The sequence below is a fragment of the Salvelinus alpinus genome, chromosome 25 (genome assembly GCF_045679555.1).
Source record: "Salvelinus alpinus chromosome 25, SLU_Salpinus.1, whole genome shotgun sequence".
Taxonomy (NCBI): Eukaryota; Metazoa; Chordata; class Actinopteri; order Salmoniformes; family Salmonidae; genus Salvelinus; species Salvelinus alpinus.
Genome location: NC_092110.1, coordinates 43357944 through 43377943, shown reverse-complemented (window position 1 = coordinate 43377943; position 20000 = coordinate 43357944). Strand labels below are relative to the sequence as shown.

The following is a 20000-nucleotide window of genomic DNA, read 5'->3' as shown; positions in this document are numbered from 1 at the left end:
ACTCTCACTCTCTCTGCCTGTCTCATCACTCTCTCTGCCTGTCTCATCACTCTCTCTGCCTGTCTCATCACTCTCACTCTCTCTGCCTGTCTCATCACTCTCTCTGCCTGTCTCATCACTCGCTCTGCCTGTCTCATCACTCTCACTCTCTCTGCCTGTCTCATCACTCTCTCATCACTCTCTCATCACTCTCTCTGCCTCTCATCACTCTCTCTACCTGTCTCATCACTCTCTCTGCCTGTCTCATCACTCTCTGCCTGTCTCATCACTCTCTCTGCCTGTCTCATCAATCTCTCTGCCTGTCTCATCACTCTCACTCTCTCTGCCTGTCTCATCACTCTCTCTGCCTGTCTCATCACTCTCTCTGCCTGTCTCATCACTCTCTCTACCTGTCTCATCACTCTCTCTGCCTGTCTCATCACTCTCTCTGCCTGTCTCATCATTATCTCTGCCTGTCTCATCACTCTCTCTGCCTGTCTCATCACTCTCTCTACCTGTCTCATCACTCTCTCTGCCTGTCTCATCATTATCTCTGCCTGTCTCATCACTCTCTCTGCCTGTCTCATCACTCTCTCTGCCTGTCTCATCACTCTCTCTACCTGTCTCATCACTCTCTCTGCCTGTCTCATCACTCTCTCTGCCTGTCTCATCACTCTATCATCACTCTCACTCTCTCTGCCTGTCTCATCACTCTCTCTGCCTGTCTCATCATTCTCTCTGCCTGTCTCATCACTCTCTCTGCCTGTCTCATCACTCTCTCTGCCTGTCTCATCACTCTCTCTGCCTGTCTCATCACTCTCACTCTCTCTGCCTGTCTCATCACTCTCTCTGCCTGTCTCATCACTCTCTCTGCCTGTCTCATCACTCTCACTCTCTCTGCCTGTCTCATCACTCTCTCTGCCTGTCTCATCACTCGCTCTGCCTGTCTCATCACTCTCACTCTCTCTGCCTGTCTCATCACTCTCTCATCACTCTCTCATCACTCTCTCTGCCTCTCATCACTCTCTCTACCTGTCTCATCACTCTCTCTGCCTGTCTCATCACTCTCTGCCTGTCTCATCACTCTCTCTGCCTGTCTCATCAATCTCTCTGCCTGTCTCATCACTCTCACTCTCTCTGCCTGTCTCATCACTCTCTCTGCCTGTCTCATCACTCTCTCTGCCTGTCTCATCACTCTCTCTACCTGTCTCATCACTCTCTCTGCCTGTCTCATCACTCTCTCTGCCTGTCTCATCATTATCTCTGCCTGTCTCATCACTCTCTCTGCCTGTCTCATCACTCTCTCTACCTGTCTCATCACTCTCTCTGCCTGTCTCATCATTATCTCTGCCTGTCTCATCACTCTCTCTGCCTGTCTCATCACTCTCTCTGCCTGTCTCATCACTCTCTCTACCTGTCTCATCACTCTCTCTGCCTGTCTCATCACTCTCTCTGCCTGTCTCATCATTATCTCTGCCTGTCTCATCACTCTCTCTGCCTGTCTCATCACTCTCTCTACCTGTCTCATCACTCTCTCTGCCTGTCTCATCATTATCTCTGCCTGTCTCATCACTCTCTCTGCCTGTCTCATCACTCTCTCTACCTGTCTCATCACTCTCTCTGCCTGTCTCATCACTCTCTCTGCCTGTCTCATCACTCTCTCTGCCTGTCTCATCACTCTCTCTGCCTGTCTCATCACTCTCTCTGCCTGTCTCATTACACTACGATCAAAGCTGACTGCAGACAATCATTAGCTAGGGGGAAATCAGATTTTTTAAAACATGTTGATGCTATATGTCATGCCCTAATCTGTTTCACCTGTCCTTGTTATTGTCTTCACCCCCTCCAGGTCTTATTTTCCCCAGTGTATTTATCCCTGTGTTTCCTGTCTCTCTGTGCCAGTTCGTCTTGTATATTTCCAAGTCATCCAGCGTTTTTTCCCGTTCTCCTGTTTTTTGCATTCTCCTTTTCTAGTCCTCCCGGTTTTGACCCTTGCCTGTTTCTGGATTCTGTACCCGCCTGCCTGATCATTCTGCCTGCCTTGACCTCGAGCCTGTCTGGCACTCTGTACCTCCTGGACTCTGATCTGGTTTTGACCTTTTTGCCTGTCCACGACCATTCTCTTTGCCTACTCCATTTTGGATTATTAAACATCTAAGAGTCCAACCATCTACCACCTGTGTCTCGCCTTGTGCCTTGATACTATATGTATAATTATATAAAATATATGCACTGATTTTCCACCAACAGGTTTCTGTGTCAATGATTTATAGAGTTAAGTCTGAATTCAGGCCATCCTGATTTATAGAGTTAAGTCTGAATTCAGGCCATCCTGATTTATAGAGTTAAGTCTGAATTCAGGCCATCCTGATTTACAGAGTTAAGTCTGAATTCAGGCCATCCTGATTTACAGAGTTAAGTCTAAATTCAGGCCATCCTGATTTACAGAGTTAAGTCTGAATTTCTTGAAGTACATAAAGGTGTACCACAGGGATTGATTTCGGGACCTGTTCTCTTCACTATTAGTCAATCTGTAATTACTTTTTAAAACGTAATCTATATTTGGATGTTAGTATCATGTATGCTGTTGATCTGACTGTTGATCTGGCTGTTGATCTGGCTGTTGATCTGACTGTTGATCTGGCTGTTGATCTGGCTGTTGATCTGGCTGTTGATCTGGCTGTTGATCTGACTGTTGATCTGGCTGTTGATCTGGCTGTTGATCTGGCTGTTACCCTGACTGTTGATCTGGCTGTTGATCTGGCTGTTGATCTGGCTGTTGATCTGACTGTTGATCTGACTGTTGATCTGGCTGTTGATCTGGCTGTTGATCTGGCTGTTGATCTGACTGTTGATCTGGCTGTTGATCTGGCTGTTGATCTGACTGTTGATCTGACTGTTGATCTGGCTGTTGATCTGACTGTTGATCTGGCTGTTGATCTGACTGTTGATCTGGCTGTTGATCTGACTGTTGATCTGACTGTTGATCTGACTGTTGATCTGGCTGTTGATCTGACTGTTGATCTGGCTGTTGATCTGACTGTTGATCTGGCTGTTGATCTGGCTGTTGATCTGACTGTTGATCTGACTGTTGATCTGACTGTTGATCTGACTGTTGATCTGGCTGTTGATCTGGCTGTTGATCTGACTGTTGATCTGACTGTTGATCTGGCTGTTGATCTGACTGTTGATCTGACTGTTGATCTGACTGTTGATCTGACTGTTGATCTGGCTGTTGATCTGACTGTTGATCTGACTGTTGATCTGACTGTTGATCTGACTGTTGATCTGGCTGTTGATCTGACTGTTGATCTGGCTGTTGATCTGACTGTTGATCTGGCTGTTGATCTGGCTGTTGATCTGACTGTTGATCTGACTGTTGATCTGGCTGTGACAAAACTACAGTCAGATTTGAAAGCTATGTAGGAATTCCTTGCTGATTTAAAACATGTGCTTAATACAGGCAAAATGAAATACATTTTTAGACTCTTGTAAGAATGTTTCAGATGACCTACATGTTCACTCATTAGATGGTTCTTCGATCAAACGTGTTTACCCGCATATAAATACCTAGATATTATGATTGATATGGATTTGATGTTTTAAAAAAACATATAGATGATCTGGTTAAGAAGATAAGATTTAAAGTTGTTATTTTTCTACAGAAACAGATGGTGCCTTTTCTCTAAGCAGTAGGAAGCAGATTATTCAGTCAACCTGAGTAGGTGTCTAAACTTTTGACCGGTACTGTATATATTTAAAAAAATATATATACATATGGGGGATTGAAAATGATGCAGACAATTACAATGACGGAAGCTACAATCTATCTGCAACATTAAATCTCATCTACCCTCTAAAAAAATAACAAAAACATTTGGCATCTTCCATAACTTTTAGAGCGGCAGGTAGCCTAGTGGTTAGAGCATTGGGCTAGTAATTAAAAGGTTGCTGGATCGAATCCTCGAGCAAAATCTGTCAATTCTGCCCTGACCAAGGTAGTTAACCCATTGTTCCCAGGTTGGCTGTCATTGTAAAATAAGAATTTGTTCTTTAACTGACTTACCTAGTTAAACAAAGGTTAAATAAAAAAATGAAAAAATTATTTTGTTGCGACCACGAATCTGCCATATAAGTAAAAAGAGTAAGATGAAGCGTCACGGCTGGATAGGCTGCGTTTCTGCTGTCAAAAATTATTGCCATAACCAACTGTTACCAACAGCTGTTGGTTTGTCTTAAATATCGCTATCAGCGCTGCCTGAAATTAGCACTTTTGGATTATATTTTTAAGGACACATGTTTCCTCAAATATTTCCACCCGCCAATCTGAGCGCAAGCGAGCTGATATAACAACACGTAAACTGCCGAACCTCGTGTTAGGGTGCGGTTGACACTAGCGCCGACTTAACGCCAGCTGAAAAAACGAACCCCCTGTATCTTAGGGCTAGTGTAATCATGGTTGGACTTTTAACCAGCTTCTAACCAGCTTCTAACCAGCTTCTAACCAGCTTTTATCCAGCTTTTATCCAGCTTTTAACCAGCTTCTAACCAGCTTCTAACCATCTTTTAACCAGCTTTTAACCAGCTTCTAACCAGCTTCTAACCAGCTTCTAACCAGCTTCTAACCAGCTTCTAACCAGCTTTTAACCCGCTTTTAACCCGCTTTTAACCCGCTTCTAACCAGCTTCTAACCAGCTTTTAACCAGCTTTTAACCAGCTTCTAACCAGCTTTTAACCAGCTTCTAACCAGCTTCTAACCAGCTTTTAACCAGCTTTTAACCAGCTTCTAACCAGCTTCTAACCAGCTTTTAACCAGCTTCTAACCAGCTTCTAACCAGCTTCTAACCAGCTTCTAACCAGCTTCTAACCAGCTTTTAACCAGCTTCTAACCAGCTTCTAACCAGCTTTTAACCAGCTCTGAAGGACTGTTTCATATTCTGCCTGTTAAAAGTTGGTACAGATTTCCACGTTCTTCCTCATGACCTCTTAAGGCCTCATCCTGTCTTAGATTAGATTTTGATATTTTATTAGGATCCCCATTAGCTGTTGCAAAAGCAGCAGCTACTCTTCCTGGGGGTCCACACAAAACATTAAACATAATACAGAATGACATAATACAGAACATCAATAGACAAGAACAGCTCAAGGGCAGAACTACATAAATGTTTTTAAAGGCACACGTAGCCTACATATCAATGCATACACACAAACTATCTAGGTCAAATGGGGGAGAGGCGTTGTGCTGTGAGGTGTTGATTATATGTTTGTTGAAACCAGGTTTGCTGTTTATTTGAGCAATTTGAGATGGAAGGTGTCATGTTTTGTCTTTGATCATGTCTTGTCCCTGTGCTTCCCTCTGCTGGTCTTATTAGGTTCTTTCTCTTTCTCTCTCTCTATCGTTCCGTTCCTGCTCCCAGCTGTTTCTCATTCTCCCTACGACCTCATTTACTCTTTCACACCTGTCCCCTGTTTTGCCCTCTGATTAGAGTCCCTATTTCTTCCTCTGTTTTCCGCTCCTGTCCTTGTCGGATTCTTGTTTGATGTTTGCTGTTCCTGTGTCCTTGTTTCGCCCTGTCGTGTTCTTTGCCTTCTTCAGATGCTGCGTGTGAGCAGGTGTCTATGTCAGCTACGGCCAGTGCCTTCCCGAAGCGACCTGCAGTCTGTGGTCGCGTCTCCAGGCGTTCCTCTCTATTGACGAGAGGATTTCAGTTTCCTGTTTTGGATTACCATTGATTATATCCAGGAGAATCATTATTTGTTTAATACTGGAATAAAGACTCTGTTACTATTACGTCGCTTTTGGGTCCTCATTCATCAGCATAACAGAAGAATCCGACCAGTATGGACCCAGCGACTATGGATTCTCTCAACACTGCCGTCGAGTTCCAGGGAGCAATGCTCGGCAGACACGAGCAGGAATTGTTTGCTGCTCGTCATGCCGTTGAGACCCTGGCCGCTCAGGTCTCCGATCTCTCTGGACAGTTTCAGAGTCTTCGTCTCGTGCCACCAGCTACTTCCTGGTCTTCCGAGTCTCCGGAACCTAGGGTTAATAACCCACCATGTTACTCTGGGCAGCCCACTGAGTGTCGCTCCTTTCTCACCCAGTGTGATATTGTGTTCTCTCTCCAGCCCAACACGTACTCAAGAGAGAGAGCTCGGATCGCTTACGTCATATCACTCCTTACTGGTCGGGCTCGGGAGTGGGGCACAGCTATCTGGGAGGCAAGGGCTGAGTGTTCTAACGATTATCAGAACTTTAAAGAGGAGATGATACGGGTTTTTGATCGTTCAGTTTTTGGGAAGGAGGCTTCCAGGGCCCTGGCTTCCCTATGTCAAGGTGATCGATCCATAACGGATTACTCTATAGAGTTTCGCACTCTTGCTGCCTCCAGTGACTGGAACGAGCCGGCGTTGCTCGCTCGTTTTCTGGAGGGACTTCACGCTGAGGTTAAGGATGAGATTCTCTCCCGGGAGGTTCCTTCCAGCGTGGACTCTTTGATTGCACTCGCCATCCGCATAGAACGACGGATAGATCTTCGTCATCGAGCTCGTGGAAGAGAGCTCGCGTTAACGGTGCTTCCTCTCTCCGCATCTCAACCATCTCCTCCCACCGGCTCAGAGACTGAGCCCATGCAGCTGGGAGGTATTCGCATCTCGACTAAGGAGAGGGAACGGAGAATCACCAACCGCCTTTGCCTCTATTGCGGTTTTGCTGGACATTTTGTCATGTCATGTCCAGTAAAAGCCAGAGCTCATCAGTAAGCGGAGGGCTACTGGTGAGCGCTACTACTCAGGTCTCTCCATCAAGATCCTGTACTACCTTGTCGGTCCATCTACGCTGGACCGGTTCGGCTGCTTCCTGCAGTGCCTTGATAGACTCAGGGGCTGAGGGTTGTTTTATGGACGAAGCATGGGCTCGGAAACATGACATTCCTCTCAGACAGTTAGGGAAGCCCACGCCCATGTTCGCCTTAGATGGTAGTCTTCTCCCCAGTATCAGATGTGAGACACTACCTTTAACCCTCACAGTATCTGGTAACCACAGTGAGACCATTTCCTTTTTGATTTTTCGTTCACCTTTTACACCTGTTGTTTTGGGTCATCCCTGGCTAGTATGTCATAATCCTTCTATTAATTGGTCTAGTAATTCTATCCTATCTTGGAACGTTTCTTGTCATGTGAAGTGTTTAATGTCTGCTATCCCTCCTGTGTCTTCTGTCCCCTCTACTCAGGAGGAACCTGGTGATTTGACAGGAGTGCCGGAGGAATATCATGATCTGCGCACGGTCTTCAGTCGGTCCAGAGCCAGCTCCCTTCCTCCTCACCGGTCGTATGATTGTTGTATTGATCTCCTTCCGGGGACCACTCCCCCTCGGGGTAGACTATACTCTCTGTCGGCTCCCGAACGTAAGGCTCTCGAGGATTATCTGTCTGTTTCTCTCGACGCCGGTACCGTGGTGCCTTCTTCCTCTCCCGCCGGAGCGGGATTTTTCTTTGTTAAGAAGAAGGACGGTACTCTGCGCCCCTGCGTGGATTATCGAGGGCTGAATGACATAACGGTTAAGAATCGTTATCCGCTTCCCCTTATGTCGTCAGCCTTCGAGATTTTGCAGGGAGCCAGGTGCTTTACTAAGTTGGACCTTCGTAACGCTTACCATCTCGTACGCATCAGAGAGGGGGACGAGTGGAAAACGGCGTTTAACACTCCGTTAGGGCATTTTGAATACCGGGTTCTGCCGTTCGGTCTCGCTAATGCTCCAGCTGTCTTTCAGGCATTAGTTAATGATGTACTGAGAGACATGCTGAACATTTTTGTTTTCGTTTACCTTGACGATATCCTGATTTTTTCACCGTCACTCGAGATTCATGTTCAGCACGTTCGACGTGTACTCCAGCGCCTTTTAGAGAATTGTCTCTACGTGAAGGCTGAGAAGTGCGCCTTTCATGTCTCCTCTGTCACTTTTCTCGGTTCTGTTATTTCCGCTGAAGGCATTCAGATGGATCCCGCTAAGGTCCAGGCTGTCAGCGATTGGCCCGTCCCTAAGTCACGTGTCGAGTTGCAGCGCTTTCTCGGTTTCGCTAATTTCTATCGGCGTTTCATTCGTAATTTCGGTCAAGTGGCTGCCCCTCTCACAGCTCTGACTTCTGTCAAGACTTGCTTTAAGTGGTCCGGTTCCGCCCAGGGAGCTTTTGATCTCCTCAAGAAGCGTTTTACATCCGCCCCTATCCTTGTTACTCCTGACGTCACTAAACAATTCATTGTCGAGGTTGACGCTTCAGAGGTGGGCGTGGGAGCCATTCTGTCTCAGCGCTTCCAGTCTGACGATAAGGTCCATCCTTGCGCTTACTTTTCTCATCGCCTGTCGCCATCGGAACGCAACTATGATGTGGGTAACCGCGAACTGCTCGCCATCCGCTTAGCCATAGGCGAATGGCGACAGTGGTTGGAGGGGGCGACCGTCCCTTTTGTCGTTTGGACTGACCATAAGAACCTTGAGTACATCCGTTCGGCCAAACGACTTAATGCACGTCAAGCTCGTTGGGCGTTGTTTTTCGCTCGTTTCGAGTTCGTGATTTCCTATCGTCCGGGAAATAAGAACACCAAGCCTGATGCCTTATCCCGTCTCTTTAGTTCTTCTGTGGCTTCTACCGACCCCGAGGGGATTCTCCCTGAAGGGCGAGTTGTCGGGTTGACTGTCTGGGGAATTGAGAGACAGGTAAAGCAAGCACTCACTCACACTGCGTCGCCGCGCGCTTGTCCTAGTAACCTTCTGTTCGTTCCTGTCTCTACTCGTCTGGCTGTTCTTCAGTGGGCTCACTCTGCCAAGTTAGCTGGCCACCCCGGCGTTCGGGGTACGCTTGCTTCTATTCGCCAGCGGTTTTGGTGGCCTACTCAGGAGCGGGACACGCGTCGTTTCGTGGCTGCTTGTTCGGACTGCGCGCAGACTAAGTCAGGTAACTCTCCTCCTGCCGGTCGTCTCAGACCGCTTCCCATTCCTTCTCGACCATGGTCTCACATCGCCTTAGACTTTATTACCGGTCTGCCTTCGTCTGCGGGGAAGACTGTGATTCTTACGGTTATCGATAGGTTCTCTAAGGCGGCACATTTCATTCCCCTCGCTAAGCTTCCTTCCGCTAAGGAGACGGCACAAATCATCATTGAGAATGTGTTCAGAATTCATGGCCTCCCGTTAGACGCCGTTTCAGACAGAGGTCCGCAATTCACGTCACAGTTTTGGAGGGAGTTCTGTCGTTTGATTGGTGCTTCCGTCAGTCTCTCTTCCGGGTTTCATCCCCAGTCTAACGGTCAAGCAGAAAGGGCCAATCAGTCGATTGGTCGCATTTTACGCAGCCTTTCGTTTCGAAACCCTGCGTCTTGGGCAGAACAGCTCCCCTGGGCTGAGTACGCTCACAACTCGCTTCCTTCGTCTGCTACCGGGCTGTCCCCGTTTCAGAGTAGTCTTGGCTACCAGCCTCCTCTGTTTTCGTCCCAGCTCGCCGAGTCCAGCGTTCCCTCCGCTCAGGCTTTTGTCCAACGTTGTGAGCGCACCTGGAGGAGGGTCAGGTCTGCACTTTGCCGTTACAGGGCGCAGACTGTGAGAGCCGCCAATAAACGTAGGATTAAGAGTCCTAGGTATTGTCGCGGTCAGAGAGTGTGGCTTTCCACTCGTAACCTTCCCCTTACGACAGCTTCTCGCAAGTTGACTCCGCGGTTCATTGGTCCGTTCCGTGTCTCTCAGGTCGTCAATCCTGTCGCTGTGCGACTGCTTCTTCCGCAACATCTTCGTCGCGTCCACCCTGTCTTCCATGTCTCCTGTGTCAAGCCTTTTCTTCGCGCCCCCGTTCGTCTTCCCTCCCCCCCCCCCGTCCTTGTCGAGGGCGCTCCTATTTACAAGGTACGGAAGATCATGGACATGCGTTCTCGGGGACGTGGTCACCAGTACTTAGTGGATTGGGAGGGTTACGGTCCTGAGGAGAGGAGTTGGGTTCCATCTCGGGACGTGCTGGACCGTTCGTTGATTGATGATTTCCTTCGTTGCCGCCAGGGTTCCTCCTCGAGTGCGCCAGGAGGCGCTCGGTGAGTGGGGGGGTACTGTCATGTTTTGTCTTTGATCATGTCTTGTCCCTGTGCTTCCCTCTGCTGGTCTTATTAGGTTCTTTCTCTTTCTCTCTCTCTATCGTTCCGTTCCTGCTCCCAGCTGTTTCTCATTCTCCCTACGACCTCATTTACTCTTTCACACCTGTCCCCTGTTTTGCCCTCTGATTAGAGTCCCTATTTCTTCCTCTGTTTTCCGCTCCTGTCCTTGTCGGATTCTTGTTTGATGTTTGCTGTTCCTGTGTCCTTGTTTCGCCCTGTCGTGTTCTTTGCCTTCTTCAGATGCTGCGTGTGAGCAGGTGTCTATGTCAGCTACGGCCAGTGCCTTCCCGAAGCGACCTGCAGTCTGTGGTCGCGTCTCCAGGCGTTCCTCTCTATTGACGAGAGGATTTCAGTTTCCTGTTTTGGATTACCATTGATTATATCCAGGAGAATCATTATTTGTTTAATACTGGAATAAAGACTCTGTTACTATTACGTCGCTTTTGGGTCCTCATTCATCAGCATAACAGAAGGAAGTTCCATGCAATAAGAACTCTATATAATACTGTACGTTTTGTTGAATTTGTTCCGGGTCTGGGGACTGTGAAAAGACCCCTGGTGGCATGTCTGGTGGGGTAAGTGTGTGTGTCAGAGCTGTGTGTAAGTTGACTACGCAAACAATTTGGGATTTTCAACACATTAATGTTTCTTATAAAAAGAAGAAGTGATGCAGTCAGTCTCTCCTCAACTCTTAGCCAAGAGAGACTGGCATGCATAGTATTTATATCAGCCCTCTGATTACAATGAAGAGCAAGACGTGCCGCTCTGTTCTAGGCCAGCTGCAGCTTAACTAGGTCTTTCCTTGCAGCACTGGACCACACGACTGGACAATAATCAAGATTAGACAAAACTAGAGCCTGTAGAACTTGCTTTTTGGAGTGTGGTGTCAAAAAAGCAGAGCATCTCTTTATGATGGACACACCTCTCCCCATCTTTACAACCATTGAATATATATGTTTTGCTTCTACACCTGCATTGCTTGCTGTTTGGGGTTTTAGGCTGGGTTTCTGTACAGCACTTTGACACATCAGCTGATGTAAGAAGGGCTATGTACATATATTTGATTTGATTTTGATTTAACCATGACAGTTTACAATCTAAGGTAACGCCAAGTAATTGAGTCTCCTCAACTTTTTCTACAGCCACACCATTCATTACCAGATTCAGCTGAGGTCTAGAACTTAGGGAATGAGTTGTACCAAATACAATGCTCTTAGTTTTAGAGATGTTCAGAACCAGTTTATTACTGGCCACCCATTCCAAAACAGACTGCAACTCTTTGTTAAGGGTTTCAGTGACTTCTTTAGCTGTGGTTGCTGATGGATGTATGGTTGAACCACCAGCATACATGGACACACATGCTTTGTTTAATGCCAGTGGCAGGTCATTGGCCAAAATAGAAAAGAGTAGAGGGCCTAGAGAGCTGCCCTGCGGTACACCTCACTTTACATGTTTGACATTAGAGACGCTTCCATTAAAGAAAACCCTTTGAGTTTTATTAGATAGATAACTCTGAATCCACGATATGGCAGAGATTGAAAAGCCATAACACATACGTTTTTTCAACAACAGGTTATGGTCAATAATATCAAAGGCTGCACTGAAATCTAACAGTACAGCTCCCACTATCTTCTTATTATCAATTTATTTCAACCAATCATCAGTCATTTGTGTCAGTACATGTTGAGTGCCCTTCTCTATAAGCATGCTGAAAGTCTGTTAATTTGTTTACAGAGAAATAGCATTGTATTTGGTCAAACACAATTCTTTCCAGCAGTTTGCTAAGAGCTGGCAGCAAGCTGATAGGTCTGCTGTTAGAACCAGTAGGCTCCTTTACCACTCTTGGGTAGTGGAATGACTTTGGCTTCCCTCCAGGCCTGAGGACAAATACTTTCCTCTAGGCTCAGACTAAAGATATGACAGATAGGAGTGGCTATTGAGTCAGCTAACATCCTCAGTAGCTTTCCATCTAAGTTGTCAATGCCAGGAGGTTTGTCATTACTGATTGTTAACAATCATTTTTCCACCTCTCCCACACTAACTTTACAAAATTCAAACTTGCACTGCTTTTCTTTCATTATTTGTTTTTTTATGCATGCAAATAATTGCTCACTGTTTGTCCTGGGCATTTCCTGACTAAGTTTTCCCACTTTGCCCATTAAATAATCATTAAAATAATTGGCAACGTCAAATGGTTTTGTGATGAATAAGCCATCTGATTGGATGAAAGATGGAGTTGAATGTGTCTTTCTGACCATAATTTCATTTAAAGTACTCCAAAGTTTATTTCTATCATTCTTTATATCATTGATCTTATCTTCATAATAAAGTTTCTTCTTTTTGTTGAGTTTAGTAACAACATTTCTAAATGTGCAGTAAGTCAGCCAGTCAGATGTGCAGCCAGACTTATTAGCCACTCCTTTATCCCCGTCTCTTCCAACCATACAGTTTTTCAATTCCTCATCAATCCATGGAGCCTTAACAGTTCTAACAGTCAGTTTCTTAACAGGTCCATGTTTATCAATCATTGGAAGAAGCAATTTCATCATCCCCCAACCCAGTACATTTAGAACTGTCCCCCACCCCAGTACATTTAGAACTGTCCCCCACCCCAGTACATTTAGAACTGTCCCCCCACCCCAGTACATTTAGAACTGTCTCCCCACCCCAATACATTTAGAACTGTCCCCCCACCCCAGTACATTTAGAACTGTCCCCCACCCCAGTACATTTAGAACTGTCCCCCACCCCAATACATTTAGAACTGTCCCCCACCCCAGTACATTTAGAACTGTCCCCCACCCCAATACATTTAGAACTGTCCCCCACCCCAATACATTTAGAACTGTCCCCCCACCCCAGTACATTTAGAACTGTCCCCCACCCCAGTACATTTAGAACTGTCCCCCACCCCAGTCCATTTAGAACTGTCCCCCACCCCAGTACATTTAGAACTGTCCCCCACCCCAGTACATTTAGAACTGTCCCCCCACCCCAGTACATTTAGAACCGTCCCCCCACCCCAGTACATTTAGAACTGTCCCCCCACCCCAGTACATTTAGAACTGTCCCCCACCCCAGTACATTTAGAACTGTCCCCCCACCCCAGTACATTTAGAACTGTCCCCCCACCCCAGTACATTTAGAACTGTCCCCCACCCCAGTACATTTAGAACTGTCCCCCACCCCAGTACATTTAGAACTACCCCATAATCACCACATAACATTACATTTCCTTATGTGGATATATTACAAATCAAAATTCCAAACTGTTCATGGTTCTCAGACAATGATGTCATTTTATATAGAGGGGAGGGAGGGAGGGAGGGAGGGAGGGAGGGAGGGAGGGAGGGAGGGAGGGAGGGAGGGAGGAAGGGAGGGAGGGAGGGAGGGAGGGAGGGAGGGAGGGAGGGAGGGAGGGAGGGAGGGAGCAGGGTGGGTGAGAAGTCAACTAAGCAAAGTGTTCTTGTTCAAACAGGCAGCTGTGATAAACGATAAAGTCTGCAGTCCGGCCCAGTAAGTGTTGGTCAGCGTCCCAGATGGCACTCTCTTCCCTATATAGTACATGTAGAGCTCTGGTCTAAAGTAGTGCACTATATAGGGAATAGGGCTCTGGTCTAAACTAGTGCACTATATAGGGAATAGGGCTCTGGTCTAAAGTAGTGCACTATATAGGGAATAGGGCTCTGGTCTAAAGTAGTGCACTATATAGGGAATAGGGCTCTGGTCTAAAGTAGTGCACTATATAGGGAATATGACTCTGGTCTAAACTAGTGCACTATATAGGGAATAGGGCTCTGGTCTAAACTAGTGCACTATATAGGGAATAGGACTCTGGTCTAAAGTAGTGCACTATATAGGGAATAGGGCCCTGGTCTAAAGTAGTGCACTATATAGAGAATAGGGCTCTGGTCTAAACTAGTGCACTATATAGGGAATAGGGCTCTGGTCTAAAGTAGTGTACTATATAGACAAGTCGTAGCCAAAAGTTTTGAGAATGACACAAATATTAATTTTCACAAAGTCTGCTGCCTCAGTTTGTATGATGGCAATTTGCATATACTCCAGAATGTTATGAAGAGTGATCAGATGAATTGCAAAGTCCCTCTTTTGCCATGCTAATGAACTGAATCCCCCAAAAACATTTCCACTGCATTTCAGCCCTGCTACAAAAGGACCAGCTTACATCATGTCAGTGATTCTCTCGTTAACACAGGTGTGAGTGTTGATGAGGACAAGGCTGGAGATCACTCTGTCATGCTGATTGAGTTCGAATAACAGACTGGAAGCTTCAAAAGGAGGGATCCCTATTAGGGGAGGGGCGAGGAGGTGGAGGGGGTGAGGAGGTGGAGGGGGTGAGGAGTTGAGGAGGTGGAGGGGGTGAAGAGGGGTGAGGGGTGAGTATAACCTCACTATAGTAACCTCCCTTCAACCATATAACCTCACTATAGTAACCTCCCTTCAACCATATAACCTCGCTATAGTAACCTCCCTTCAACCATATAACCTCACTATAGTAACCTCCCTTCAACCATATAACCTCCCTATAGTAACATCCCTTCAACCATATAACCTCACTATAGTAACCTCCCTTCAATCATATAACCTCGCTATAGTAACCTCCCTTCAACCATATAACCTCACTATAGTAACCTCCCTTCAACCATATAATCTCCCTTCAACCATATAACCTCACTATAGTAACCTCCCTTCAACCATATAACCTCGCTATAGTAACCTCCCTTCAACCATATAACCTCACTATAGTAACCTCCCTTCAACCATATAACCTCACTATAGTAACCTCCCTTCAACCATATAACCTCACTATAGTAACCTTCCTTCAACCATTCATGTATTACTTAATTGATAAAGCTGTTAAAGGAAAATGATGACTGAATATGTACATTATGACTGTTGTGTAAGTCAGTTACTCTACACAAAGACAGTTTGAAAACAAAACAAAGTCTTCTCCAATCTGACTTCAGTGTTCCAGTCAAAGAACATAAAAACATTCCTTGGTTTGATTCTAGTGTTTGGATGAGCAAAGAATTGCACATCAGGGCCAACAGCCGGATGGGGGTTTACAACTGTGCGAGGCAGTCTACTGTACAAACCGGTACTGAAGGTTCAACAAGGGTTCTTCTTAAGATCCTCAAAGTTCTTTGAAGAACCTTAGGGTTCTAAGGTTCTTAGAACCCCAACCCCATAGGAGCTGGGGTTCATCGAGGAACCTCCTTAGTTCGTGGGGGGTTCTTGTGGGAACCTAACTGCCCAACTGAAACATTTGAAATTTGAAAGGACAGCAGGTACAGGCACTTAACTCAATTTAATTAAGGCAAGGTTTGTCCCTTGTATGATCTAAATTGATATTGTTTTATGATGATACCGTCTATCTTTTTCATATTTATGCCAATCTTTCTAAAACAGAAAACGGACACAATTCAATGGATATCAATCAACAGAGGAAAGAATATGTAGTCTATGAGAATATGTTGAAGGCTAGCTGTATTGGGTGCAGATGACTGAACTGATCACTTTAGTGTCTGTAGGTATACAGATGAGGAGGCATACAAAGGTACACTACCGTTCGAAAGTTTGGGGTCACTTAGAAATGTCCTTGTTTTTGAAATAAAAGCACATTTTAAATAACATTAAAATGACATCAAATTGATCGGAAATACAGTGTGGACATTGTTAGCGTTGTAAATGACTATTGTAGCTGGAAACGGCAGATTTTTATGGAATATCTACATAGGCGTACAGAAGCCCATTATCAGCAACCATCACTCCTGTGTTCCAATGACACGTTGTGTTAGCTAATCCAAGTTTATAATTTTAAAAGGCTAATTGATCATTAGAAAACCCTTTTGCAATTATGTTAGCACAGCTGAAAACTGTTGTCCTGATTTAAAGAAGCAATAAAACTGACCTTCTTTAGACTAGTTGAGTATCTGGAGCATCAGCATGTGTGGGTTCGATTACAGATTCAAAATGGCCAGAAACAAAGAACTTTCTTCTGAAACTCATCAGTCTATTCTTGTTCTGAGAAATGAAGGCTATTCCATGCGAGAAACTGAAGATCTCGTCCAACACTGTGTACTACTCCCTTCACAGAACAGCACAAACTGGCCCTAACCAGAATAGAAAGAGGAGTGGGAGGCCCCAGTGCACAACTGAGCGTTGTAAATAAATAATAATAATAATAACTATAAGTAAAAAAATCAGTGTGGCTGCTGTCGCCAGCCACTAAATACTGTATCTGTGCTCGTCTGTTACATACTGTATCTGTGCTCGCCTGTTACATACTGTATCTGTGCTCGCCTGTTACATACTGTATCTGTGCTCGTCTGTTACATACTGTATCTGTGCTCGCCAGCCACTAAATACTGTATCTGTGCTCGTCTGTTACATACTGTATCTGTGCTCGCCTGTTACATACTGTATCTGTGCTCGCCTGTTACATACTGTATCTGTGCTCGTCTGTTACATACTGTATCTGTGCTCGCCTGTTACATACTGTATCTGTGCTCGCCTGTCACATACTGTATCTGTGCTCGTCTGTTACATACTGTATCTGTGCTCGTCTGTTACATACTGTATCTGTGCTCACCTGTTACATACTGTATCTGTGCTCGTCTGTTACATACTGTATCTGTGCTCGCCTGTCACATACTGTATCTGTGCTCGCCTGTTACATACTGTATCTGTGCTCGCCTGTTACATACTGTATCTGTGCTCGCCTGTTACATACTGTATCTGTGCTCGTCTGTTACATACTGTATCTGTGCTCGTCTGTTACATACTGTATCTGTGCTCGTCTGTCACATACTGTATCTGTGCTCGCCTGTTACATACTGTATCTGTGCTCGCCTGTTACATACTGTATCTGTGCTCGTCTGTTACATACTGTATCTGTGCTCGTCTGTTACATACTGTATCTGTGCTCGTCTGTTACATACTGTATCTGTGCTCACCTGTTACATACTGTATCTGTGCTCGCCTGTCACATACTGTATCTGTGCTCGCCTGTTACATACTGTATCTGTGCTCGCCTGTTACATACTGTATCTGTGCTCGCCTGTTACATACTGTATCTGTGCTCGTCTGTTACATACTGTATCTGTGCTCGTCTGTTACATACTGTATCTGTGCTCGTCTGTCACATACTGTATCTGTGCTCGCCTGTTACATACTGTATCTGTGCTCGCCTGTTACATACTGTATCTGTGCTCGCCTGTTACATACTGTATCTGTGCTCGTCTGTTACATACTGTATCTGTGCTCGTCTGTTACATACTGTATCTGTGCTCGTCTGTTACATACTGTATCTGTGCTCACCTGTTACATACTGTATCTGTGCTCGTCTGTTACATACTGTATCTGTGCTCGCCTGTCACATACTGTATCTGTGCTCGCCTGTTACATACTGTATCTGTGCTCGCCTGTTACATACTGTATCTGTGCTCGTCTGTTACATACTGTATCTGTGCTCGCCTGTTACATACTGTATCTGTGCTCGCCTGTTACATACTGTATCTGTGCTCGTCTGTTACATACTGTATCTGTGCTCGTCTGTTACATACTGTATCTGTGCTCGCCTGTTACATACTGTATCTGTGCTCGCCTGTTACATACTGTATCTGTGCTCGTCTGTTACATACTGTATCTGTGCTCGCCTGTTACATACTGTATCTGTGCTCGTCTGTTACATACTGTATCTGTGCTCGTCTGTTACATACTGTATCTGTGCTCGTCTGTTACATACTGTATCTGTGCTCGTCTGTTACATACTGTATCTGTGCTCGCCTGTTACATACTGTATCTGTGCTCGCCTGTCACATACTGTATCTGTGCTCACCTGTCGCATACTGTATCTGTGCTCGTCTGTTACATACTGTATCTGTGCTCGCCTGTTACATACTGTATCTGTGCTCGCCTGTTACATACTGTATCTGTGCTCGCCTGTCACATACTGTATCTGTGCTCGCCTGTTACATACTGTATCTGTGCTCGTCTGTTACATACTGTATCTGTGCTCGTCTGTTACATACTGTATCTGTGCTCACCTGTTACATACTGTATCTGTGCTCGTCTGTTACATACTGTATCTGTCCTCGCCTGTCACATACTGTATCTGTGCTCGCCTGTTACATACTGTATCTGTGCTCGCCTGTTACATACTGTATCTGTGCTCGCCTGTTACATACTGTATCTGTGCTCGTCTGTTACATACTGTATCTGTGCTCGCCTGTTACATACTGTATCTGTGCTCGTCTGTTACATACTGTATCTGTGCTCGTCTGTTACATACTGTATCTGTGCTCGTCTGTTACATACTGTATCTGTGCTCGTCTGTTACATACTGTATCTGTGCTCGTCTGTTACATACTGTATCTGTGCTCGCCTGTTACATACTGTATCTGTGCTCGCCTGTCACATACTGTATCTGTGCTCACCTGTCGCATACTGTATCTGTGCTCGTCTGTTACATACTGTATCTGTGCTCGCCTGTTACATACTGTATCTGTGCTCGCCTGTTACATACTGTATCTGTCCTCGCCTGTTACATACTGTATCTGTGCTCGTCTGTTACATACTGTATCTGTGCTCGCCTTAGCTTGCCTGTCGCATACTGTATCTGTGCTCGTCTGTTACATACTGTATCTGTGCTCGCCTGTTACATATTGTATCTGTGCTCGCCTGTTACATACTGTATCTGTGCTCGTCTGTTACATACTGTATCTGTGCTCGCCTGTTACATACTGTATCTGTGCTCGCCTGTTACATACTGTATCTGTGCTCGTCTGTTACATACTGTATCTGTGCTCGCCTTAGCTTGCCTGTCGCATACCGTATCTGTGCTCCGCCCACCTGACCCTCGAGGCAGTCTAAAGCGAACGCTCAAAGTATTCGAGGTCTGTCTCTCAGTGTGGTAGTAATAGCATCTGCACGCCGTCTGTGAAGTAACTCCTCTAATGAACACAGTCTGGGAGCCTTTCAGTTCAGCTCCTGATATACAGATGTAGGATCTTCATTTGATTACCCTGTTGCAGGAGAACTCTTCTGCGATGCAGGAAATGTAAAACTTGTAGTGTGTTTAAAAAGGGTAACAGACTGATGAGGGTCTCTGCTAATAGGTAACAGACTGATGAGGGTCTCTGCTAATAGGTAACAGACTGATGAGGGTCTCTGCTAATAGGTTAACAGACTGATGGGGTCTCTGCTAATAGGTAACAGACTGATGAGGGTCTCTGCTAATAGGTAACAGACTGATGAGGGTCTCTGCTAATAGGTAACAGACTGATGAGGGTCTCTGCTAATAGGTAACAGACTGATGGGGGTCTCTGCTAATAGGTAACAGACTGATGAGGGTCTCTGCTAATAGGTTAACAGATTGATGGGGTCTCTGCTAATAGGTAACAGACTGATGAGGGTCTCTGCTAATAGGTAACAGACTGATGAGGGTCTCTGCTAATAGGTTAACAGACTGATGAGGGTCTCTGCTAATAGGTAACAGACTGACGAGGGTCTCTGCTAATAGGTTAACAGACTGATGGGGTCTCTGCTAATAGGTAACAGACTGATGGGGGTCTCTGCTAATAGGTAACAGACGGGTGGGGGTCTCTGCTAATAGGTAACAGACTGATGTATCTCTCTGCTAATAGGTAACAGACTGATGGGGGTCTCTGCTAATAGGTAACAGAATGATGGAGGTCTCTCTGCTAATAGGTAACAGACGGATGGGGGTCTCTGCTAATAGGTAACAGACTGATGGAGGTCTCTCTGTTAATAGGTAACAGACTGATGGGTCTCTCTGCTAATAGGTAACAGACTGATGGGGGTCTCTGCTAATAGGTAACAGACTGATGGGGGTCTCTGC

At 45.7% G+C, this 20000-nt stretch overlaps 1 protein-coding gene across 1 annotated transcript in view; it reads right to left on the bottom strand.

The window, feature by feature from the left end:
• The window catches only part of LOC139554009 (fibulin-5-like), a 122194-nt gene that overhangs the window by 22827 nt on the left and 79367 nt on the right, over window positions 1–20000 (bottom strand). The window lies entirely within an intron of this gene.